Here is a 27342-nt window from a genome sequence, read left to right as displayed (position 1 = left end):
ATTAACTATTACTCCAGTGATATTAATCAATTTTTGGGCTTCCGAATGTCTTACTTATAACACAATTTTATTATAGTAAGACTTAATCTGCATAATTAAATGTGTAAAATTACTGACACTCTCAATTTTTATGTTTTTCATCAGTTTAGGTTTTAAAAGAGACATTGTCTGTAGGATGCCCAAATAACTACTGATAGCCTACCCTGCAATCTGCCTTCTGCCCACTTGGCTCACCAGTGACTTCTGCAACATGTCATGAGCAATCCCTTATTGGGCACCTGCTGTATGTTTATCCCAGTGCTGAGTCCTCTGGAGGCTATAAACTTTTTTAAAAAATGTAGTTATTGCAATGTAGCTAGGTGGAGAGGATCATATGGGATAGTATAGAGGTGGTGAGCCCAGTGTTTAAGGGATATTTTATGTAGGTAAGTAGCTTTCCTGAACTTCATTCAGAACGGTGTCTACACCATAGAGTTGTTTAGGTTCAAAAAGATAAAACATGTAAATAAGATAAAACATGGTAATAAACTTAGCTCATGGGATCCCTGGGGTGGTGCAGCGGTTTGGCGCCTGCCTTTGGCCCAGGGCGCGATCCTGGAGACCTGGGATCGAATCCCACGTCGGGCTCCCGGTACATGGAGCCTGCTTCTCCCTCTGCCTGTGTCTCTGCCTCTCTCTCTCTCTATCTCTCTCTCTCTGTGACTATCATAAATAAATAAATTTAAGAAAAATAAATAAATAAACTTAGCTCATTGTCTGTCTCATTGAATCCTATCTATCTATCATCTATCTATCTATCTAATTTGATTCAGAAGTTAATTATTTTATTATTGATAAGCACTTCTGATTAAATATTAGTTTCATTATCTTTCCTTTCCACTGAAGATTTCCAGCCTTGGTTTTTCAGCTGTATTGACATATAATTGACATATAGCACTGTATTAGTTTAAGGTGTGCAACAGAATGATGTCAGTATCGTGCAGTGATCACCACAGTACGTTTGCTTAATATCCATCACCTCACATAGCTATGATTTTTTCAGATAGTGAGAACTTTTCAAATCTACTTTCTTAGCAGCTTTCAAATATACAGTACATTATTATTGACAATAGTCACCATGCTGTACATTGCTTGCACAAGACTTATTTATCTTACAGCTAAAAGTTTGTATCTTTTGGCCACTTCACCCATTTTACCCATCATTCCCCCCCCATGCCCCTGGAAACCACCAGTGTGTTCTCTGTGTCTATGCGTTTGGGGCTTTTTTTATTCCACATAGAAGTAGGATCATACAGTGTTTATCTCCATCTGACTCGTTTCACTTAGCATAGTGCCCTTGAGGCCCATCCATGTTGTGGCAAATGGCAGGATTGCCTCCATTTTTTGTGGCTGAATAATATTCCCCTGTATACACAGATCACATCTTTACTCATTCATCTGCTGATGGACACTGGGTATTCCCATGTCTGGCTGTGGTGAATAATGCTGCAGTGGATCACAGATGTGGTCATGTGCCCCATCCTTGTCACCACAGGAGTGGTGGGGAGAGTGGCAGCAGGTGAGAAGACAGCATGAGACCACTGGGGCAAGAAGCAGCACCAACAGGGCGGCAGTGAGGGGAAGAAGAGCATCCAGGGGAACTAGGGGGCCCTGGGATCATGGGAAGCTCTCCACAACAGGTGCCATGAGGGGTTTTCCTGTGATACAATAGCAGCGCGTCTTTCTGGAACACAAACTTATTATCTTTCTAAGGTCCTTACCCTTTCTATTTCCTCCCTCCTTCCCCTCCTGACTGCCATAACCATCTCACTGACCACGCTCCTAGCCAACGCTGGCTGGAGCTTGAGAAGAAGAATTGAACAAAAGCAGCTACAACCCTGTGCTCATGGAGGAAAAACTCAGTGGGGGAGACATTTTGAGCTGTGTTCTCAGAGCCGGGTGACAATAACTGGGGAGGGAATTTGGGGGGGCTGACTCCTCATTGGGCCCCCAAAGGAGTAGAGCCGCCACTGGATGGGAAGGATGGGATGGGTCAGCACAGAGAGGGAAAAGGATCCAAGCAGAATAAACAGCGTATGCAGAGGGCAAGTTGTTCTTCAGAACAGGGGAAGAATGTAATTCCTTAAAGTTATGCTCAAGGATGAATGTACTCAGACTTGTGAAGGTTGAGAACATTTTGGGGAGGGAGGCCCTGAGAAAATCTTATCCCCAAAGTATTTTTAAAAAGCTGGCCAGAATTATTTTATGGGAGCAGTTTCTGTATCTTCTATATCCAAACATGTCAAATATAATCACTTAAAAGCAAACCCATTTGTATAACTTTCAATGTTCTTAGAATAATGATGAGATTCTTGACCTTTTAGTACAAATACATCACTGCTTTTTAAAGTCTCATATCCATACCCCTGCAACACACACACACACACACACACACACACACACACACACACCTTTCCTGGTGGCCTTAAAATTTTATGAAAAGTTGCTCCTCCTAAGCAACGTTTCAGTTACAAATGGATTGTATACATTTCTACATTTTTTTGCAGTGTGTATATAGGTTATTGTTTGAGGCTCTGAGACTTTCCTGTTTCTGAAAAAGTAGAAGCAGCAAGGCTTTCTGGTCCGTACATCAAATACCACTTAGCTGAGTTATGTAGGTTTCACTTAATCATGCTAAAGATTTAGTAAAATTAGTGTCCTAATGTATGAAATAGATTGGATTTTTTAAGTGAGCAATTTTTTTTCTTTCTATTTGGTGCTAAGAACTTCAAGCATCTTCTGTTTGATGTGTGCCTAGGCTGCCTGCCTCCATCCTCCAGGGGTCCATGAGTGTGTCTGAGTAAAAGCAGAGGCACAGGGCTTTGGCTGGAGGCCCACAGCGGGCAAACAGATGCTGTACAAAGGAGGCCAGCTCAACCTCATCCTCACACATCCGGACAAGCCTCGCCTGCATCCTGAAGACAGCAATTATGTGCAGAAGATGCCAAATTGCTGCATATTTCCAAACATTTGGAATCTTAATCCCTTCAGGAAGGAAGCTTTTTCTTAGATGCCATACCAAACCTAAATGGCAGAAATAATTCACATGTTCAGAGCAAGTTGTGTTGTAAAGGAGAAAGAACTCTGAAAAAGTGACCTGAGTTTGGGTCTGAAAATATAAGGGGTGTTGGGCAGGATTCCTTGGTGCCTTGGTCTCAATCTCTTCAACAAAAGTGGAAGGGATGAACCAGACAAGGCCATTCCAGCTGGAGGAGGTCTCAGAAGAGAAGAAGATCTCTATGAATTCCATGACAGTCAGCATCTACAGCCACTTGGCAAATGTTTCTAAGTAAAAAGAAAATGGGAATACTTCCAAGTTGCCGGTCAGTGTGCCCCCTGCCCCAGTGAATAGAACTGAGGAAGTATGAAAAATCCAATAAAGGCTAGAAGTCTCTGGAAATAGCTGCTACTGTAGCCTATCATAGGGCAGGGTGACACTGAGCAGCTCAGCTCTAGATGGTGCATTCTCTTCCCTCTGCAATGGAGCATCACTTTCCAGTGAGAAAAAGAGGATGAGTTACTAATGCAAACCCACTGCCTTATCCCAACTGTGGGTTCCAAGGAGAGGTGACCAAAAGAGTAGGTGAATCACCATCCCACTCATTCACATTTATCCTTTCCTTTCACTTCAGCTAAATAAGAAACAGCTCCTACCACTCAACCCAGTGTTGCATAGAGAGAGGAGGGCTGGTAAGTGGTGTCTCCTTCTGCTCAGAGGGCAATGGGCTGACCCCAGAAGCATGAGGCTAAGCATGAGAGAGTGTAAGGCCAGCAAGGGATGTAGGATTGCATGCCCTACATCTGTACCAACCACCTAACAAACAAAAACCCCACGGAACCAGATACTGTAGCACATTTAGAAACCTTGACAACATGACAAAAGTTCCCATGTCAGTATTTTAGAGCCAGATAAATACCTGTCAACTATCAGAACTGACTAGGGCTGGGCATTGCAAACGTTGTGCATGATAACAGCTGTAAAACAGTTCTTGACAAGGCAAAGATACAGACAGTACATCACTAAACCTCATTCCTGAGAGTTATGCCAAGCCTACACTAGGCTACCAGAAGATAAATCAAGATTAAGAACCCCCAGATGGAGAGTCCTGATACGGCATGAAGGGTCGGTATTGATCATTAAGCAGTAGAGACAAACAAACAAAAACAAAAACAAAAAAAAAAGAAAAGAAGCAACTATATTACAGAATTGAATAACATTGAAAAATTGATTAATGTAATCCGTCACGTCAGTGGCTTACAAAAGAAAAATCACATGATCATTATCAATAGATGTGGAAGAAGCTTTTGACAAAAATCCAACACCCACTCATGATAAAACTCTTAGTAAACTAGGAATAGAAGGGAATTTCCTCAACTTGATAAAGGATATCTAAAAATAAACATAGTTAACGTCATACTTAATGGTGAGAAACAAAAAGTCTTCCCACTAAAATTGGGAACAAGGCAAGCATCTTCTCCCTTACAACTCCTATTTAACACTGTGTTGGAAGTCTGAGCTAATACAATAAGGAAAAAAAAAGGAATAAAAGGTATATAGATTTCCTCCTATGGAGAGGAAACAAAACTGTCTTTGTTCACAGATAATATGATTATTCATGTGGAAAAGCCAGAAGAATTGACAAAAGCCTCCTGGAACTAAGTGATTATAGCAAGTTTGCAGGATGCAAGCTAATACACAAAAGTTAACTGCTTTCTTATATAGCAGCAGTGAGCAAGTGGAATATGAAATTAAAAACACAATATCTTTTATATTAGCATCCCGCCAGATGAAACAGGTCTAAATCTAGCAAGATATGTATGAAATCTATATGAGGAAAACAACAAGACTGATGAATGAATGAATGAATGAATGAATGAATTCAAAGAACTGAAGAGATGGAGGGAGGTTTCACGTTAATGGATATGAAAGACTTGATGTTATCAAGATTGATTCTCCCCAAATTGGTCTATAGATTCAATGCAAACCCAATCAAGATCTCAAAAAGTTATTTTGTGCATATTGACAAACTATTTTTAAAGTTTACGTGGAGAGGCAAGAGACTCACACCAGCTAAAACAATATTGTTGGAGAAGAACAAAGTTGGAGGACTCACACTACCTGACTTCAAGACTTACTATAAAGCTACAGTAATCAAGACAGTGTGGTATTGGCAAGAGAACAGACAAATAGACCAGTGGAACATAATAAAGAGGCCAGAAATAGACCCCCATAAATATAGTCAACTGATCTTTGACAGAGGAACAAAGGCAGTGCAATAGGGCAGATAGTATTTTCAACAAATGGCACTGGAACAACTGGATATCCATATGCAAGAAAACCCCAAAACAATTAGACACAGATTTTACACCCCTCAGAAAATTAGCTGAAAGACCACAGACCTTGCATTTAAATGTGAGACACAAAAATAGAAAACTCCTAGAAGATAAGATAGGAGAAAACCTACGTGACCTTGGGTATGGAGGTGACTGTTTAGACACAACACCAGAGACACGATCCATGAAGGCAATAATTGTCAAGCTGTATTTCATTAAAATGAAAAACTTCTGCTTTCCAAAAAGTAATGTCAAGAGAATGAGAAGACAAAGCACAGAACGGAAGAAAATACGTGCAAAGGATACATCTGATAAAGGACTACTATCCAAAACATACGCAGACCTCTTAAAACTCAACGACAACAAAATAAACAACCCAATTAAAAACTGGACCACAGACCTTAACAGACATCTCGCCAGAGACGACGTACAGATGGCAAATAGGCATATGAGGTAACGCTCCACATCATATGTCATCGGGAAATGTGAGTTAAAACAATGAGGTACCACTATGCACCTATTAGAATGGCCCAAATCCAGAGCACTGACACCACCAACTATAGCTGAGAATGTGGAGCAACGAGAACTGTCACTCGTTGCTGGAGGGAACACAAAATAGAGCAGCCACTTTGGAAGACAGTTTAGTGCTTTTCTTACAAAACTAAACATACTCGTACCATATGATCCAGAAACTACACTCCTTGGTATTTACCCAAAGGAGCTGAAAACTTATGTTCACACAAAAACCTGCATATGGATGCTCATAGCAGCTTTATTTCTAATTGCCCCAAATTGGAAGCAATAAAGATGTCCTTTAGGAAGTGAATGGGTAAATAATTTGCGGTACATCCAGATAATGGAATATTATTCAGCACTAAAAGGAAAGGAGCCGACAAGCCATGAAAAGGCAGATTTCTAAATGAAACAAGGAAATCAGAAAAACAAAACTACATACTATGTGATTCCAACTATATGATATTCTATAAAAGGCAAAACTGTGCAGAAAATAAAAAAGGTGAGTGGTTGCCAGGGAGGGGAAGAGAGGGATGAACAGGTGGAGCACAGAGGATTGTTAGGGCAGTGATAAGGCTCTGAATGAAACTATAATGATGGGCACATACCATTATACATTTATTTTTCTTGATTGGGGTTTGTTGTTGATTTGATCTATGGATTTATAATTTTTAAATTATACTTAGGGGCACCTGGGTGACTCAGTGGTTGAGCACCTGCCTTCGGCTCAGGGTGTGACCCGGGATCCTGGGATTGAGTCCCACGTCGGGCTCTCCATGGGGAGCCTACTTCTCCCTCTGCCCATGTGTCTGCCTCTTTCTGTGTCTCTCATGAGTAAATAAATAACATCTTTTTTTAAATTATGTTTATAATTTATAATAAATTTGGAAAAATCTCAACTATTATTTCTTCAGATATTATATTTCCTCCCCTCTCCTTTCCTTCTGATACTCATATGCTAGAATGATTGATATTGGACTCAAGTTTCTGAGGCTCTGTTCATTTGCTTTGGGTCTTTTATATCCCTGGTACTTTAATTGGATAATTTCTAGGACTATGCTTTCAGGTTTATTAATCAAATTTCTGAAGTGAATGATAATCCCATTAAATAAAAATTTCCTCTTGGGTGTTGTATTTTTCATAGCTGTAAGTTTCATGGTTTTTTAAAATTTCTTTGATCTCTCTTCTTATATCTTCCTTTAAATCCCTGAGCAGTGTGGACATACTTGGGATAGTTACTTGAAAAGCTCTTTTCTTCTAATTCCATAATCTCTGTCAGTTCTCTAATTCTATCGGCTTATTTTTCTCCTGGCTTTGGACCACCTGTCTCTGCTTCCTAACATGTTTAGCAATTTTTGGTCAGTTGTTAGACATCGTGTATATGCTGTTGAGTACTGGATTGTGTCCTCTCCCTTTAAAGAACAAAGATTGTTTTGTCAGGCATTCGAGTTATTTGTGAATCCACCTAATCATTTTGAGGCTTGTTTATTTCTTTTTTAAAAGATTATTTATTTATTCATGAGAGACACACAGAGAAAGGCAGAGACCCAGGCAGAGAGGGAAGCAGGCTCCATGCACGGAGCCCAACATGGGACTTGATCCCAGGACCCCGGGGTCACGACCTGAGCCAAAGGCAGATGCTCAACCACTGAGCCACCCCGGTGCCCCTTGAGGCTTGTTTATAATCTTTAGGGCAGATCTCATGGAGCCTTGGCTGCCCAGATGTTCTCTACACTCTGGCTGGTGAGAACTCAAATGTTCCCAACCTGTGTGAGTTCTGGGGATTGTTCTGCTTGTAATTTCCCAGAATTTCTGCCTACCTCGTGAAGCTTCGCTGTACACATAAGCAGTTTAGTGTGGAGCAAGAAGCCTAAAGGGACACCTTTGAAATTTGTGGCTCTTTCTCTGTGTTGCTTCCTTCTCTCTGGCTCCCTGCGCTGCAGATTCTCACTCAGCCTTCTGGAACTCTGGTCTCTCACTCTTCAATGCAGCAAGACCACCAGACCCTCCACTACAGTCCAGAAAGTGCCCTTCGGTACAAATTTCGAGTAATCATAAAGTTCACCGCTCACATTTATCCTCCTTCCTTCAGAGATTACAGCTCTGAGCCCAGTCAATGCCTTTTTAAGAAACTGTTTTTGTTTTTATATATTTGTCCAATTTTCTACCTGGAGGGAAAGTCTTTTTCTAGTTACTACATCATGGCTGGAAAGGGAAATCCCTCACAGTATCTTGAAAGCTCATGTTGAGGTTTTACCTCTTCCTAAAACTATTTTGGAAAAAAATTATGGGTCAAAACTTTTTATAAATTGTTTCTAGAAGAAAATATCCCTTATTTACTCCTATGCCTACTTTGGAGTTTGGCTTAAAAGTAGCCATCTTTTTCTGTATAAAATAATTCTTTATAAAATAATTCTTACTTGGTTTCATCTTCCTGGGGCCTTGGTCCTGAATACATAGCGGGGGAAGCAAAGTTAACTATATTTAGATATCTGGGCTAATCGTGGTGGGCCCAGGTTACATAAAACAAATACGATTCTCTCTCTCTCTCTCTCTCTCTTTTTTTTTTTTTTGGCATGGTAGGTACTACACTTTCAAAAGAAGCCTGATATTGAGATTATATATCTTGATGCAAAATCTATGGTGCTAGTAAAGGGAGATATTTTAAAAAGTAAAGAGATGTTTAAGAGTTAATAAGACTTAGTCCCCAAATAAATACTGGATATTAGGAATAAGAGTGAGCAAAGCCTAGGCCGTCCAGCACATTTTTGGCTCCTGACAGTGTGTTCTTGGAGGTGCACACAGGAAGAGTAGCAGGGTTGAGAGGCAGATGAACAGTTGTTTTTCAGCCACACTAAATTCGAAGAGCCCTTCGGACATTCAGGTGGAGATGGCCAACAACTGGTTCTGTGGAAGCAACTGGGGAGGGGGGGGAGTCAAGTGGGATGGAGAAATCTGCAGCATAAAGGTAACAGCTGGCCCGTGGATGAAAGCATCTGGAGAGAGGGAAAGGGAAGAGAGGTGGGTGGAATGAAGATTGAGGGGAGATGGAGAGTGTCTTTTTTAGTGGTTTATTTTCTTTTCCAGATAAGTATAAGAAGCATGTTTAGGGACTATGGCTAGACACCATATACCCAGCAGGGTGGGTCGGATGAAGATTCAGAAGCGAGAAGAGACCTTTGATGAAATGGGGTTTCCAATGAGAGGTGTGGTAATATCCAGAGGGCTAAGGATGAGTTTATGTTTAGACAAGAGGACAGATCCTTGCCCTTAGAGAAGGGGAAGGAAGGCACCACAGGGCATTGCATGGCCCATGCAGACCGTGGAGGCAGGGCTCACTGCTGTCTGAGCCGAGTCTTGTCCAAATGTCCGCGATCCTTCCAGGAATATGGAGAGCTAGACGTCCTGGGAGGAGCGGGTCTTGAGGCCTTTCTTACCCAGCTCCCTGCCTTGCAGGAAGGAGGCGCCCTGTCTCATGAGAGGCTGTGCAGGACGATGTCTCCTGTGCTTCCCTGTTCTGCTGGGACTGGGACTTCCCCAGGGCCCCCTAGGGCCCAGGCTGCAGCTATGGAGCCAGTTAGGTGTATTTTCGGATCGGCTCTCCTGTGACAGAGCAGCCTCAGCTCATGACTGCCAGCTGGTTCCTCCAGGTGGGTGTCATCCCATGAGGCTAGGGATGTAGGAGGCTAACACCAAAACGGTCTTGCTTCTGCTGTTGGTGTAAGTAACTAACCATCCAGAACCATCTCCTTACTGGTCGAATCAATGCAAACGTGGCTCTAGGCAACCCGTGATCAAGTGGTCACCACTGCTTAGGGGCAGCTGTATGGCTTGGTGGGAAGTAAAGTGTGGAGATGGACATGTTTGGGGGAAAGAAGGGGCTGGAAGCACAGCTGGTGTGGTTCACTCAGGGCCTGAGAAATAGGCAGGGGTGGTGGCAGAGCGAGCACTTAGGAGAGGGGGAAGGTTAGCGTGGAAACGGTGAACAACAGAACTGACCAGCGCTGGGTGGGGTTGGGTGCTGCGGTGTCCACGTCCCACGGGGGTGCTCACTGCCTGGGGAGCACGGGCCTGGCCACCTGGTGGACGCTCTGAAAGCCTCTCACAGAAGGCAGAGCTGTCCCTTGCCAAATTACAGATGTCCTCTGGGAGGCAACATAGTGACTCTCCCCCAAGTGGTCGTCCCCTGCCCCTCACAGTCCCCAATTGGGCCTCATGCACGGTAAATAGAGTGGAGAAGGGACTCTGGGGGGCCTCTCAGTCCAGAGGGACAAAATTTCGTTTGGAAATGAAGTCCTTTGGCTTCCTCAGAAGCTGTCCCACAGAAGAGACAAAAGTAGAGCGACTTCGGTGACATGGGGCATGGGGTCCTGGAGATTAAGATTCCAGGGATCTTGGTGGGAAAACCATCTAGAGGTGTAGTGGAGCACAGTGCAGGAGCCACTGGCCTGATGGAACCCCACCCTTGTGCAAACAAGGAAACACAGGCCTGAGCAGGGAAGGGACACCCCACAAACCACATGGGGGAGTAGTGACAGGATTGATACTGACCCCGGGTTTCCCATCTTTTGACCAAAGCCTCTTTGGATCATACATTCTAGCAGGGGATGGAGCCCAACAATACTGCACGACAACTTTGAAGGTAATAATCCTCACTTGTGGGCTGCACGTGTACTGTTGATATTTCGTTTTAGGGAGACCAGCGTGCCATTTGAATCTCATGACAACATCTGGTTGATGGGTGAGAAATCGGGAGGTCACACAGCATCAGTGATGTGCAAGGTGTCACAGCTGGGTCACACGAGAACCCAGCTCTGTGGCCCCATGTGACACAGCTCTGCCTCGCTTCTGAGCCTGTTCCCCTTTTACCTTCGGTCCACCACTGTGTGCCAACCCGCTGTCCCTCCCTCCCCTTCCTCGTGGGGCTCAAGGCCACAGAGGGGAGGCTGCCCCCTAGGGTGGCCCCAGTCCCCCCCTCTGAAGCAACACAGAGGTCAGCCCAGGGGGTAGGGGGGTGAGAATCTGAAAGCATGTGGGGGGCCCGGGCTGTCCTCCAACAGAGGCCACGTCGCTGGGAACCTGCGGACGGTGGAGACTCGGCCAGGAGAGCCACTCGTTTATTTCTCCTGTCCCTTCTTTGGCACACTTTACTACCAAGGGTCTAGTTGGAAATTTTATGTCGGGTTTGCTCACAAGGGCAGGGTGTTTCTGGAACATTGCGTGCACGTGGAGAGAGGAAGCCCTCCCTGGAGGGCGCCCAGGAGGACTTTTGCATGTATTGAAATCTCAGCCACGGGGAGACCATTTCACTTCACAGGAGCAACCACCGTCGAGCAGGGAAGTCTCTGGAACGGGGAGGTCCCTGGAAGAGCCTTGCCTCATTCCTCTTGCTTGGGAGAAAGGAACGCTTGCTTAGAGCCAGGGCTGTTTTGACCTGCGTTTGGGTGGGTTCCGGATTTTGAATTATGATCCGTGAACCTGGAATCGTTTCTGGGGACCAGAGCGTTCGTGTCTGCCCATCAGGCACGTGGGATCTCTGTGGGGTGGAGCCTCCCCCTGGCCTCCGCCCCGGGAGCCATGTCACCGGACAGTGTCCCACAAGTGTCAGCCCTTGGTCAGGCTTCTGGCTCCAGAGTCAGTCTGAAACACTCGTTCAAACTCAGTCCAGTTGGGCCGACTCTTCCCCGACGACGATTTATCTTAGGCTCCTCAGTTACCCGATGAAAAGGGGAGCAGTGACCTCGGGATCTTTACTTACCGTGATTCATGTGTCTGTGGTCCCAGAACCTGAGTCCGGTTTCACTTCTGGCCTTCCCCTTGGCAAGCGCTTCCTCCCATGCTCGCCCTGTGTGGTCATCGGCGCCATCAGCCATCCCGCCAGTCCCCACGTCCCGCCACGGGAGGCCTGGCCCCGTGGAGCTCCGGGTGCAAAAGCAAGAAGTGTGTGACCTCCGTGGGAAGCACGTTTCAGGGCTGGAACCAGGCTTCCAGCAGCTCAGTTCCCTGGGAGGGCTGAGGCCCGCGGGACCCTGTGCTCAGGGAGGGGGCCGTGGGATGGACAAACAGACACCACCTGGCGGGGCCCCGTGCAGCCAGACAGACGCAGACGTGGGGACCGAGGAGGCCCAGGGGCAGGACAGAGGGAGCAGTTCCAGCTCAGGCTCAGTTCAGCCCCAGGCCGGCGGCCTCCCTGCTGTGTCCTGGCCTCTGGGTCCCTCCCTCCAGATCGGAGGGCACGACTCGGGTGTGGTGCTGAGTTCAGGGCCCAGATATGCTCCATCTCCCTTTACTGAGCACCGGGCTGTGCCAGGCCCCGGAGACGCGGAGCAAGGGGTAGCGCCCTCCCACCTGGAGCTCCAGGCCAACCTGGTGGTTGTCGGTGGGGCTGTCCCACCTCCAAGAGACACCACACACCCCAGGACGTTTTGGCTGTCCCGACTTGAAGCTGAGGGTGCTGGAGGCAACCAGGGCGAAGGGCCAGGGGTGTTGCCAAACATCCTACAATGTGCAACATTGGGCCCCAACAACCAACAGTCAGCTGACCCCCAATGTCAATGCTGCTGAGGTTGGGAAACTTTGAAGTAATTGTAGAGGCACAGCTAAATGGACTGTCGAAATTCAGTGGGACCAGGATTTTAGGAACTGGTGAGCCGGGGTTGCAGAGGAGGGCTCTCCCTTTGTTCACTGTGAGGCTTAGGTATTGGGTGAACCTAGTGTGATGCCCACAAGGCCCCCAGGTCCCATGCATTTGTCAGGGTCTCCTGGAAGGGTCCGAGCCCAGGCCAGCTCATCCAAGGACTCTGACCCTCCCCACTCCCAGCATCACCATCCAGGGGCAGGCCACTTAGAGTGCGGTGGCTCACAGGGGCCAGACGCCATGCCCCACACTGTGTCTGCACTGAGCCATGTAAACCTACACGAGCCCTACCAGGAGCCTCCTAATTCTAACCTCCATTTGAGAGCTAGTTCGTGGCCTGCCCATGACCTTCTGCCCCTGAAGCCTATGGCTTAGCCAGGAGACCATGAGTGTCTCTGTAAGGGGAACCCGGGACCTCACCATCCAGGAGGTCTGCAGAACCATGGATCAGGGAAAGGGTTCCCAAAGCCAGTGGAAAGTTCTGGACGCTCTGAGTCCTGGGAAGAATTTCTTCCTTTCACAGTAAAGATCTCAGACAGAAAGAAGACCTCCATCGAAAGATGAATGGATAAAGAAGATGTGGTCTATGTATACAATGGAATATTCCTCAGCCATTAGAAACGACAAATACCCACCATTTGCTTCAACGTGGATGGACCTGGAGGGTATTATGCTGAGTGAAGTAAGTCAATCGGAGAAGGACGAACTTTGTATGTTCTCATTCATTTGGGGAATATGAATAATAGTGAAAGGGAATATAAGGGAAGGGAGAAGAAATGTGTCGGAAATATCAGAAAGGGAGACAGAACATGAGAGACTCTTAACTCTGGGAAACGAACTAGGGGTGGTGGAAGGGGAGGAGGGCGGGGGGTGGGGGTGACTGGGTGACGGGCACAGAGGGGGACACTTGACGGGATGAGCACTGGGTGTTACTCTGTATGTTGGTAAATTGAACACCAATAAAAAATTATTTTATTAAAAAAAAAGATTTTCTAGGACCAACATACTGACTGCAAAAAAAAAAAAAAAAAGAAAGAAGACCTCATGGAGGGTCTTGAGGGCTGGGGGCTGAGCACAGCCTGGTCCTCCCTGCGGACCCGTGTGCGGTCGGGTCCCTGGGAGCTGCTCGATGCTGCTCCTCCCACTCCCCAGTAAACTTGGCTCAAACCCAGTGGAGTTCCAGATGTCCCTACAAGAAACACAGATTTTTTTGGAAGATTTTATTTATTTGAGAGAGAAAGACAGAGAGAGAGCACAAGCAGGAGGAGGGGCAGAGGGAGAGGGAGAAGAGAAGCAGACCCCTCGCTGAGCAGGGAGCCCGATGCGGGGCTGGAGCCCAGGACCCTGAGACCGTGACCTGAGCCAAAGGCAGATGTTTAACCAACAGAGCCACCCAGGTGCCCCACAGAATTGTTTTTAAATATTAGCCATGAGGTAATTGGGATCAGACTCCTTATTTGAAGAATATAAATTCAAGTTCATTGTGTTTCTCTGAGTAGAAAGCAGCATGGAGTCAGCAGAGGCAGCAGCCAGGAAACATTTTACAGGGACTCCAATGAGGCAAGACATGGGAGTCCTGGAAACAGAGAAACTCCACTGGAAACACAGCAGAAGTGTGCCTACAACCCAGAACCATAGGGATTAGGAAAATGCACTCCATCTCCAGCTGGCAAGTTACAGACACACGCACACACACGCACACACGCACACACAAGGCTGGCAGTGCTGCATATCTCCAGGCTGGTGAGCAGTTATAGGGGGTTGTTCACTGGCAAAAATGCATTGATATGAATGAATGAACTTGAGATTTATGCATTTTACTGAATATAAATTATGCCTCTGTATTTCCATGCACATTGACAAAAATATTTGTGTACTTTGCAGTAAGGATTTTGTGCTTGAAAGTTTTACAAGTCTACCAACAAACAGCTGATAAGCGAATCTTCGATAAAACAGAAAGGGGACGACGGACTTGCAGGAGGCGACGCAGGTACAACACAGGCCGGAAGCTCGGGGGACCAACCATGACCTTGAGAAGTCCTGCAGGAGGACTGCACAACCAGTGACCAGCTTTTAGGTGTGTATGCAAGGCGGGAGCAAGGTGGGGGTCTGTGAGGTCTATTGACAATGGTGACACAGCCCTAAGTGTGAGAAGGTGGAGGAAAGATGATCGTCAGGATTTCGTTGGGTGGATAGAGGCGGTGAAACCCCAGATGGAGCTCACCGCACCTTTAGGGAAAAAGAGAAGGAACTGGACTTTTCCTTACAGCTGGAGCCTTAGAGCAGTGCCTGGTTGTGGAAACTTGAATAAGATCAGCCAAGACGTCCGTTCCAAGCCCTGGAATGACCCACTGCCTTCTCAGAAAGTCCATAACCTTTCAATAAAGTTTGTCTTTTTCCCCCTCTTGCTCTTAAACTTAAAAAAAATTAATCGACATCATTTTTAGAACAGTTTAGATTTACAGAAAAATTGAACTCCTAGCACATGGAGTTCCATACGCCTCGGGGCAGTTTTCCTGTTTAATACCTGACATTATAATGCTACGCTTACTACCATTAGTGAACCAATATTGATGCATCCTTATTAACTAAAGTCCATGTAGTTGATTCAGATTTTCTTAGTTTGTTTTGTTTTGTTTTGTTTTTACCAAATCCTGTTTTCCCATTCCAGGACCTCACCCAGGGTACTGCGTTGCCTGTAGTCATCGAGTCCTGAAGCTCAATGGTCTTGGCTCTGACAATTTCTGACTTCCCTTGTCTTCAACGACGCTGACAGGGTTGAGGGGTGGTGGTCAGGTGGACTGCAGGCTGCTCCACAGAGAAATTTGTCTGATGTTGTTCTCGTGAATAGCCTGGGATTATGGGGCTTGGCGAACAAGACCACAGAGACAAGCGCCATTTTCACCAAGAGTGATGCTACCGACATGGTTTATGGTCAGTGATGATGACCTTGGCCACCTGGCTGAAGCAGTGTTTGTCAATTTCTCCTCGGGAAGTTTCTCTCTTTCCCCCCTTCCACACTGTCTCTCCAGGGAGAACCTCCATGCATGGTGCACGCTTCAGGAGCAGGGAGTTATGCTCCCCCTCCTTCAGATGGGGTATCTACAAATGTTATTGGGATTTTGCACTGGTGATTTGTCTCTTCTTACACATTTGTTTTTTTTTATTGAGGTATAATTGCCACTCAACATTATGTTAAGTCTCGCTGTACAACACAACCATTTGGTATTTGTCTGTACTGCTAAAGGAGCACACCAAGTCTTGTAAATACCTGTCGTACGTAGTTACAGAATTTTTTCTTGTGATGAGGACTTTCAAGATTTACTCTTTTTTTTAAAAAAAAATATTTTATTTATTTGTTCATGAGAGACACAGAGAGAGAGGCAGAGACACAGGCAGAGGGAGAAGCAGGCTCCATGCAGGGAGCCCGACGTGGGACTCGATCCAGGGACTCCAGGATCACGCCCTGGGCCAAAGGCAGGCACTAAACTGTTGAGCCACCCAGGGATCCCCTCAAGATTTACTCTTTAAGCAACTTTCAAATTAGTTTCATTATTATTTATTTTTTTAAGTAAGCTCCATACCCAGCATGGAGCCCCATGTGGGGCTTGAACTCACAACTGAGATTAAGACCTGAGCTGAGATCAAGAGTCAGATGCTTAATCTACTGAGCCACACAGTCCCCCTCTAAATATATACTAAGTATTATTAACTACAGTCGTCATGATGTACATTTGTCTCTCCTTCCTTGTTTATTAATTTCATCGGTCATTTATATCATTATGGACTCTGGGACATTTATTTTATACTTTGAGTTATAATCCAATTCTACTTTATTTTGTTGCTTACATTGCTCCTGCTTTGGCTACTGGGAGCTCTTTTAGGATCCAGTGTCCTTTTGACCTGCCCTCATCAATGTCTTCCTTCCTTCTCTCCTTCTTTCCTTCCTCCCTCCCTCTTTCCTTCCCTCCTTCCACCTCCCCTTCCTCCCCTCCCCTCTCCTTGTTCCATAAACATTTCTCTGTGCAGCCATCTGTAGGTATGTAAGGTTAAACATGAGCTCTTACCAAATCTCTAACTGGAGTCCAGTATCTCATGGGTCATTCTAGCCTCCTTCCCTTGCTGATCTGAAATTTCCACTCTAACAGTGAGAACCTGGATCCCACTGCCCACCATCTCTTTACTCAGCCATTCAATCCCAGCATACATGGACGGCAGTAGCAGAATCGTTAGCCATATCCCCATGGGGCTAAGTTTTACTGAGTAGGGCACTGGTACTTACCTGCAGTGCCTCTTGCCTTTAATCTTATAGACTCCATTCATGTGTAAAGTTATGTAGGTCAGCACTTTTTCACCCATCCCTTCAGTGGGGTGGTTTCATCTATCTGTAGTAAGTTCTATTCTCTTAGCTGTGAAACTAATAAAAGGAAACTTCATTCGGAATGGCATTGGGAGGCTGCGAAGGGGAGCTCTCAGCCTTGCCACTCAGTGCCAAGTGCAGACCCAAGCAAAGAGACCCATCTTGTAAGTGGATACTACTTAACTACCCTCCTCCCCTCTGCCGCAACAGCCAAGCCAATGAGAGACAGGTAAAGTCCAGCCAATGAGGGACAGTGACAGCCCAGAAAATGAAGGGCAGTGACAGCCCAGTCAATGGGAGACAACTTTATAATACCCTTGTCAACCCCTGCCTTTTCTCTGTAAAAGAGCCTTCTCTCCTTTGTTCTTGGACTTGCCTATGGTTTTGCCACAACTTGCTTGTCCTGTATTATAAATCTCCACTATTCCCAAATAAGCCCATGTTTGCTGGTAAAATAACTGACAGTTCTATTTTTAAGGTTAACATACCAAGGCTGTATTTTGGGTGAGAGGATTTACCCAAGTTCCTAAATGAAAAGAAATTGCATACATCAACATTCATTCTGCGTTGTAAAGTTTTATAGATGTTTACAAATGCCTATGTCATGTATCTGTATTACAGCATCAGGCAAAACAGTTTCCCTGCCCCGAAAATCCCTTGAATTCCACCTACCCATCCATTCTTGCCTCTTTCCAAACTCTTGTCAACCACTAATCTTCTTATTGTCTTATAGTTTTGTCTTTTTCAGAACATCATAGAGTTGAAATTACACAGTATGTAGCCTTTCCAGACTGGCTTTTTTAAAATTTAGCAATATCCACATAAAGTTCTTCCCTGTGTCTTCACGGTTTGATTGCTCTTTTTTTTTTTTGTATTGCTGAATAATATCCCATTATGTGGATGTACCATTTTGTTTATCCACTCACCTATTGAAGGCCGTCTTGGTTGCTTCCAGTTTTTGGCTATGAGAAATAAAGTCGCGGTAAAAATCCATCTAGAGGTTTTGTGTGGACATAAGTTTTCAGTTCAGTTTGTAAATACCAAGGAGTGCGATTGCTAGATCATATGGTAAGACTATGTTTAGCTTTGTAAGAAACTGCCAAACTGCCTTCCAAAGTGGCCGTACCATTTTTGCGCTCCTGCCGATAACAAATGTGAACTCCAGTTGCTCTGTACCTTCGTCGGCATTTGGAATTGTTAGATCCCTGGACCTTAGCCGTTCTTACGGTGTATTGAGGTATCATGTTGTTGTTTTAATTTATAATGTTCTAATGACAAATGTTGTGAGCATCTTTTTATATATTAATTTACATCTGTACATCTGATTTCACGAGGTGTCTGTTCAGATCTTTTGTCCATCCATAAAGTGAATTTTCTTTTTTTTGAGTTTTAGGAGTTCTCTCTTTTAAGAGTTCTTGGATACAAGTCATTTATCAGATATGTGTTTTGCAAATATTTTTCTCTCAATCTGCCATTTTTCTTTTCATTCTCTGAACAGTGTCTTCGGCAAAGAGTTTTTTAATTTTAATAAAGCCCAATGTAAATATATCTATCATGGATTGTCCTTTTGGTGTTATGTCTAGACATCTCATCCTCAAACCCACAATCACCCAGAGTTTTGTCCTATGTAAAAATAAAAAAATTATATAATTTTGCATTTTATGTGGAGCTTCATGATTCATCTTGAGCTAATTTTTGTGAAATGTGGTAGGTCTCTTTCTCTCTTTCTATCTCTCTGTGTCTCCTCTATATCTAATATATTTGCAAATAGGCATCCAAATGTTCCAGAACTCTTTGTTGAAAGGAAAATGCTTTCTCCACTGAATTGCCCTTGCATCCTTGTCAAGGATCAACTGACTGTATTCCTGAGGGTCTATTTCTGGTCTCTCTGTTCCAGAGATCCATTTGTATATTCCTTCACCAAGATCACACTCTCTTTATTACTATAGCTTCATTTTAAATCATGAGCATGGGTGATGTCAGCCCTCCAACTTTGTTCCTCTTCTTCGGTATTGTGTTGGTTGTTCTGTCTTTCCATATAAACTTTAGAATCAGCCTATTAATATCCACAAAATAACTTGTTGAGGATTTGACTGGGATTGCACTGAATCTACACATCAAATCGATAAGAACTGACATCTTAACAATATTAAGCCTTCCAATCCATGAATATGGAATATCTCTCCATGGATTTCCTTGATCTAAGTTTTGTAGTTTCTCCCATATGGATCTTGTACACGTTTTGCTAGATTTGTGTTTAAATATTTCATTTTTATGCAAATGTAAATGGTAATTTATATTACATCAATTTCAAATTCCACATGTTCGCTGCTGGTATATAAAAAAGCAACTGACTTTCGTATATTAACTTTTCATGTGACCTTACCACAATCACTCCAGGAGGTTTTTGTTGTTGTTGATGGTGGTGATGGTTCTTTGGAATACTTTACATAGATAATCATGTCATCTGTGGATAAAGTTATTTCTTCCTTCCCAATCTGTATACCATTTATTTCTATTTTTTGTCTTACTGGACTAGTTAGGTCTTCCAATGCAATGTGGAATGGAAGTGGCGGAAGCAGATATCCTTATCCTTGTCTTATTCCTAGTCTTTGGGGTAAAGCATCCACTTTCTTACCATAAAATATACATATGTGTGTGTGTGTGTGTGTGTGTGTGTGTGTGTGTATGCTGTTGGAATTTTACAGATACTCTTCATCAAGTTGAGGAAATTACCTTATATTTTTAGTTTGCTAAGAGCTTTTATTATGAATGGATGTTGGTTTTGTCTAAAGTTTTGATGTAGTTTGATGTAGTGTATTACTTGAATTGATTTTTGATGTTGAACAAGTTTGCATATGTAAATTCCACTTCAGTGATGTATAATTCCTTTTGTACATTGTTGGATTTGATTTGCTAATATTTTGTTAAGGATTTTTGCATCTATGCATAAGAAATATTCTTCTGCAGTTTTTATTTTCTTTTTAATAATAAATTTATTTTTTATTGGTGTTCAATTTGCCAACATACAGAATAACACCCAGTACTCATCCCGTCAAGTGCCCCCCTCAGTGCCCGCCACCCAGTCACCCCCACCCCCCGCCCTCCTCCCCTTCCACCACCCCTAGTTCGTTTCCCAGAGTTTAGTTTTTTTTAAAATTTATTTATTTATGATAGTCACAGAGAGAGAGAGAGAGAGGCAGAGACACAGGCAGAGGGAGAAGCAGGCTCCATGCACCGGGAGCCCGATGTGGGATTCGATCCCGGGTCTCCAGGATCGCGCCCTGGGCTAAAGGCAGGCGCCAAACCACTGCGCCACCCAGGGATCCCGAGTTTAGTTTTTTTATCTGCTTTTGGTATGAGGGTAATATTGACCACATAGAATGAATTGGAATTTCCCTCACTGCTTCTGTTTTCTGAGAGATTTCTAAGAGAACTGGCAATATTTGTTCCTTAAATATTTGGTAGAATTCACCAGTAAGCCATCTAGGTAAGATGATTATTTTTTGATTCATTTTCTTTAATATTTACAGGTCTATTCACACTATCTATTTCTTCTTGTGTGAATTTTGGTAGTTTTCAAGGAAGGGATCCATTTCAACCTGGGTATCAAGTTTGTGGGTAGGTTGCTCATTGCTTATAATAATTCTTTATCCTTTTAATGTGTATGAGATCAGTAGAGATCACCCCTTTTTTATGTCTGATGTTGGTAATCTGTGTCTTCTTTCCTTTTTCTTGCTTAGTCTGGCTAAGGGCTTGTCAAATTTATTGGTCTTTTCCAAGAATCAGATTTTGGATTTGTTGATTCTTCTCTATTGATGTCCTGTTTTCAATTTCATTGATTTCTGTTCTCATTGTTTTAAGTTCTTTTCTTCTGATTGCTTTGGACTTAAAGATAAGACTTTTGGTTCTTGCATTAATCTGAATTCGAGGCATTCTTTTTTTTATTGTATTTTTAAAATGATTTTTGTAAAGAACATGACCTGAGCTGCATGGAATAAGATGAAGCAGCAGATGTGTGGGCAGGTATCTGGAGTTATTGTGAAATAGTAACTGGATGCAACAATGTGATGGCATTTTGAAGAGCAGGGTTTCTTCCTGACTTCTGTTGCTTAGCCTTGTTATCATTGGAATTGAAAAATCGGAAGCACAGCTGAACACTGTGTGTGCTTCTAAAATACTCCTTCTTGTCAAGCAGTGTTTTCACAGGACCCCTTCCGTCAGAGTGAGACCTCTCAGGATGTGGATCCTGCTGGAGTAAGCATCCCACAGCATGTCTCCACCTCACCATCATCTAGAGGAGGAGGGGAGTCCCAGTCTGTAAGCAGCAGGACCCACTCTTGGCCCCATTCCCTGCAGATCAGACCTGCTCAAGTATCACTTGGCAGTCGGAGTAACTGAAAATTGGACCCCTTGTTTTGTAATCCCCGCCGTTTTGTTGGAGATTAACTGAGGTGTCAGTTTCTTGGTGATAGCAGAGGTGATTTGGAGGACAGCTTGAGAACCATGAAAGGAACCATTGTTTAAAATCTGAGTTAGCAACAAGTGCCTTTTTCCTCCTCTGCAGACGTATCTTCTTTTACATATACAAGGTTGCCTGGATTCTTATGCAGACGTCAAGAACAGATCAGGCCATGCTGGACAGTGTGCACTGCAGTGGCGGTGGGTCTTACATCTGTTGTCTCATCAGCAAATCCTGGTTAAGTGTTAAGAGTTGTTCTAGAGACAAAGCCTTCCAGAGACTGGAAGAAGACTCAGGTCTTTCTGCTTCAGCCTCTCTTGGTTTGATTAGACCCAGACTCTTGTAGCCAAATTGCATATTTGAAAATTCTTAATTTTTATTTACTCTGATTCTGAGAGTGCTCTTAAGGTCCTGTATGGCCAGGGGGTGAGGGGAGGGGAACTTCCTAAAAAGTATTGATGAGGGTCTGCTCCATGAGGACAGGAGAGCTAGGTCCACCAGTCTCCTCCAGATGGGCAAGGAGAAGGACATGAGGTTTCCATAGCATTTCAGGACAGCCAGAACAAAGCTAAAGTAATCCCAAACACTCCCTTCCTCTCTCCTTGATTTCTGTCTTCTTAAAACCAACCAAGTCTGCATTAACCTTCCCTGGAAATAAAAATCAGGCCTGTTCCTGTCATGTTGGGGACCTGGGGCACGTGTTCAAGTAGATGCTCTCATGTCGCAGTTTATAAAATCAGGCAAATAAACTACTTAACATAAGTAGTTATCTTAACATAATAGATCCCATCCTCTTGCTTTTGTCTCATCCTGACAATTATGTCTTCTTGATGACATGGAGGGCCAGCTCTGCCTCCTGCTCTGCCCGCCCCATTCCTTATCTTCCACCCTGAGGGCCTTGAGCACATGTGTGTGGACAGCACAGCTCCATCCACTAGAATGGCAAAAGTTTCAAAAGACCAACAGTATAGTTGGTCTTGAGTTAGGTTGTCAAGGATGTAAAGCAGATGAAACACACACACACAGCTGGTTGGAACGCACGATGGCATCAGCTGCTTTGGAAATCAGTGGCAATGTCTGATGAAGTCAAATGCACACCTGCCACATGATGCAGTGATCCACACTTAGACTTTTATCCGAGGAACATGAAAATTTACAAGCACAGAAGAACCTGTATGTGAATGTGCATGGTGGCTTTTATCATGCATGAGAGCCAAAAATGTTTAGATATAGCCCAAATGTCCTTCAACTGATGAATGGATAAACAAACTATGGTGTATCCAAACCGTGGAAGACTACTCAGCAATGAAAAGGAACCAACGACAGACACACGCAACAGCATGCAGATATCTCAAGTGCATTATGCTACGTGGAAGAAGCCAGAGCCACAGGCTGTACATTGTGTGACTCCATTCATAGACATCCCAGGAATGACAGAAGTATAGGGAAGCGAACAAGTTAGTGGTTAGCAGCCATCAGTTAACAGTTTTCTGGGTGATGGAATTGTTTCATCTTGACTGTGGTGGTGGGTACGTGACTATGCACTTGTCAAAGCACGTGGAATTGTATGCCACAAAGAGTGAATTTTACTGTATGTTAATTTTAATGTTTCACTGGGTGACAGGCACTGAGGGGAGCACTTGATGGGATGAGCACTGGGTGTTATGCTATATGTTGACAAATTGAACTCTAATAAAAAAGAAAAAAGAAAAAAAGAAAACTCAATCACGGTGTCAAAACAATTAGAAATACATAGAAATTGGTAAATTTGTGTGGCACCATAGAGCACGACCCCAGCCCTTCTCCCAGAGCTCTCTCCACCTCCTGTTAGGTCCAAGGTCATTGTTCCTCCATCTTGTAGAGCTGAGCTGCAGAGGCCGGGTGGGTCCAAGGCCACCCAGTGGGTTCCAGGTGGACTTGGGGTCACTCTTTGAATCTCCCTGCTTCCAACTCTGTGTTCTATTTTTGCTGTATTTGATGACAGAGCAGAGGCCTTTCCTGAGTTAGGTGAAGAACAGGCTGCATGGGTGCCATCTTCTGCTGGTGAACCCAGAGGAGGAGTCTGGGAGAGGTCCAAGCACTTGTGAACCAAATCATCTCTGAGGGACCCCAAAATTTTGGTTAAATCACTTTTAAAAAAGATTTTATTTATTTATTCATGAGAGACAGAGAGAGAGGCAAAGACACAGGCAGAGGGAGAAGCAGGCTCCCCGTGGGGAACCTGACGTGGGACTCCATTCCAGGATGCTGGGATCATGGCCTGAGCCAAAGGCAGACGCTCAACCACTGAGCCACCCAGGCACCCCTGGTTAAATCACTTTGATGAATAAAATAGGCAAGAGCTCTTTTTTCCGCAGGAAGGGAGATGGGGGTCTTCTCTGTTCCTTTATCCCAGGACACTGCATTCTATGCATCAGCACACAAGAAATAAAGTAACACCAGAGGTGAATTTCCATAAAGATGCTGTCTTTTGTCCACTGAGAAAGGACTCCAGTGTCCCTGCAGGGTCTTGTGTGCTAGGCTGTGGAGAGTACCAGGGTCCCCATGTCTCTCAGTCAAGTAGACTTCTGCTGACATTTCCCAAGGTTGCAACCATGTTGACGTCATGGCCTCTGTGAACTCACGTCTAGAAGTGGAGCAGGCTTTGCGTGACAGGAGAGTGTGGACATCGGGCAGGGGGCGTCACTGACACAGCAGCGACCACCTCCACCACCCATCAGCAGAGGTTCCCGCCTGGCCAGTTAGAGCTCCACCCACCCCACATCCCGCCTGGGGACCTACAGCAACTTGACGCAACATGCCTATAACTGAGCTCCCTTCCCCGCCCCCGTCCAAGCAGGAGTCCTCCAGTTTCCCTGGAGTTAATGAGTGTTAACCGCCACCCTGCAGGCTGAGTCAAAGTCTGGGCGCCCTCCTGCCCTCTGCGCCTCCCCCTCTCTGCCGTCACCAGTCTATCCCCATCAAGGCGAGCTCTAACGGCCCCCGGGCTCGGTCTGCGTTCACCACTGCTCACCCAGCTAAACGACAGTAGTAGTTGCCATGTTACCAAGGGGGGGATGGAAACGAGTAAGATCCGTCCGAAACCCTGTGGTGGGTAAGGGGGTGGCTGAGCTGAAAATCCGAGTCTCCATTGCTCCATATCTTTCTTTTACAATACTCTCTCTGTCATCACCTCTTCCGCAGACTTTGGGGAAGGCCTCTGAACTGCTCTGTGGACGCCCCTTTCACCCCCTCCGATCTGTGGCCCACGCCCAGAGAACCTGTTTATTCAACCTCCTCTGGTATTAACCTGCAGAGCTTTATGTCACTCTTGGGATGAAATTCAAAATCGACTGCTTGCGGTCACCAGATCCTAACTGATGTGACTCTGCTTGCTGTTTTATCTGCATCTCTCTCTCACTCTCCACTCACTCCAGGCCTCAGGGCCTTTGCATATCCTGCTTCTTCTCCATGGATGGCCTTTCCTACCCTATTCCATAGAATGGGCCCAGACTTGCCACTTCTATAGATCACCCGTATGCTCTCATACTAGTACCCTACCAGACGAGGTCAGGACAATCTCTTACTGCTTCCTTAACCTTTGCTTTTTTCCTTTGTAGCCTGGTTACACATCCACTATGTTCTTTAGTCCTGGTCTCCCTCTAGATTATAAGCTCCATGTGGGCAGGGATGGCATCTCCCTTCTCATCACTGAAACCTCAGCTTCTAGCAGAATGCTGTGCACAAACTTAGTGCTCAGTAAATATTTGCTGAGTAAATGAAATAATGAGTCCATGGAAAATCTCAGATCCTTAGAAGCCCCTGTGATCCCTTCACTTTATAGATAAAGGTCCCCCAAGTCCTTGTGACAGAGCCAGAAAGAGACCTTCTCATCTCCTGATCCCCATCTTCCCAAGTGCCTCTCTCTTTCCTCTGCTGCATCTCCAAGGACAGAATTTTGCCGAGCCAGGAAGAGCTGCAGCCTTGGGGGCTGGAAGCAAGAAGAATGGGGCCTTCAGCCATCTCAAGAGTTACCCTCACACTTTATACAATACCATCTAGTATACTATGTACTACACAAGATGCTAAGTTCCCAGGAGCCCAGAGGGAGGAATTCTAGAAATGCATAATCACCATCTTGGACTCTACACAACACAGAAGACAGCAGAATGAAATTCTGAATTCAAGGGGGAAGAATGGAGCCCCAGAGAAGTTCAGAGACTTCCAGACGCAACGCCCCCATGGAGAAACCCTGGTGTCCATACATCCAGCACCAGTGGACATTTTCAGTTGTGGATTCACACTGACCCATTCACCCTGGGCTGTGGCTCTTTGGGCTGGCTGCTTGACGGAGTCAGGCTGAGAATACAGATGAGCCACAGAACAGGGCGAAGTTAGCCAGCTTCAAAATTACTTCATGAACCTGGGCTCTGCCCAGTGATCTAAACAGATGACTGCATTCAGGCTGGATGGCTGAAGCAGCCCCAGGGCCAGCCCAAGCTCCTGGTGGGAGGAACCACGTTTTACATCTTGACTAGAAGAGGGACGAGGTCAATGGCCAAAGAGCCTATGTGGTGGAGGACACTGCTGTGACCGTCTTTAGAAAAATACAATCTGCTGCTTTGGTCATGGCAAATGAGACCCACCAGGCCATCCATATACCTGAACCCTTTGGAGAAAGCTGAGGAGCCGGTAACTGTCCATCAGGGGATAAGCCAAGCCCACTTGCCCAGGTGGGCCGGGAGCCGCTGTGGTGCCGCGGGAACGCCCAGGTCTGGGGTCAGGAGACCAGCAGAGAGTTGTGATACTTGCCAACCACTGACTCTCTTGGGGCCTCAGGTTCTCATCTGAAGCTGGGGACAGGACCACATGGAGACCCCTCTGGGGACACGCAGTGAGTCTGAATTGCTCATGCAGACACAGCCACCAACTCTTCACCGGGCATCAGAGGTACCTTCCAAGCCACTAACTGGAGTGGGGATGGATGAAGCGTGTAGAGCGCTTCCCACACTGCTCCTAATGACCAACCAAAGACCTGCTTTCAAAGCCTGGGGTGCACGTGAGTGGGAGAGGCAGGTGAAGATGGGGGACCATGGTGGCGGGGGGCAGACGCCGGGCCCAAGCAGTCCGGCTAATGTGCAAAGCAGAAGAGCGGGCTGGGCTGCGTGTGCTGGGTGTTAATGATTTCCTCAACTGCCGGGGGTGGAACAGAGGAGCCTGAAGCCTGGCCTCGCAGATAAATGGCTTGATGTGGTGTTAAGTCCTGTATTTAACAGGCTGATTAATGGGCCGGAGGAGAGTGACTCTGGCTAATGAAATGTGCAGGTGGCTGCCGGCGGGGCAGGGGCCGCCAGCGCAAAAATGGACACCAAGAAATGAAATAGCGAGGAGGCAGGAAAGGCCTGCACGTGCAAGTCCCCTCTTCAACCTGGATACGAGGAAGCCACCCACGGTTAATTCACTTGAGGACATCCTGGAGCACCTGCAGCATGTCGTGCTTCCCAGGAGCCGCGCGCAGCACCGTGTGGCCCCCCGGGCCCCAGACTTGCAGAAGATCCCACACTGGGAGCTCAGGGCTGCCAGCAGCGGGGAGACTGCCTTGTGGCTGCAAGGGCTTTTCCCCAAGAGGTTGAAGGTTTTCTGAGGCCAGGACCAGCCGCACGTCGTGGGGAGACCCCCAAGCTACAGTCCACATGTGTCCCAAAGGTCCCGATCATTGAGCCAAGTGCAGTGCAAGCCTCCTCACCTCCAGCAGAGTGTTCCTGGGCTCTCAGGCCAATGCTCTGCAGGTCCCAGGTCTCTGGGACGTTCCGAGTCACCGCTCACAGTCCAGTTGGCCACCAAGGCCTCCGTCACTTCCTTCTGCACTGTTGTGCTCCCTGTCCTTGTCCCCCCGTCCCCTCTGCCCCTGCCTCCTGGAGGCTCCAGGATCTTCCCTCAACAGAGAAGTAGCCTTGCTCAGTGGCAGCACTCGGTGGCTTCCTGGCTCCCTGGCATTGCCCACCCTCCACCCTCCTG

Source organism: Nyctereutes procyonoides, unplaced genomic scaffold (assembly GCF_905146905.1).
Source record: "Nyctereutes procyonoides isolate TBG_1078 unplaced genomic scaffold, NYPRO_anot_genome, whole genome shotgun sequence".
NCBI classification, from domain to species: Eukaryota; Metazoa; Chordata; class Mammalia; order Carnivora; family Canidae; genus Nyctereutes; species Nyctereutes procyonoides.
Note: the sequence above shows the minus strand (reverse complement) of the source record.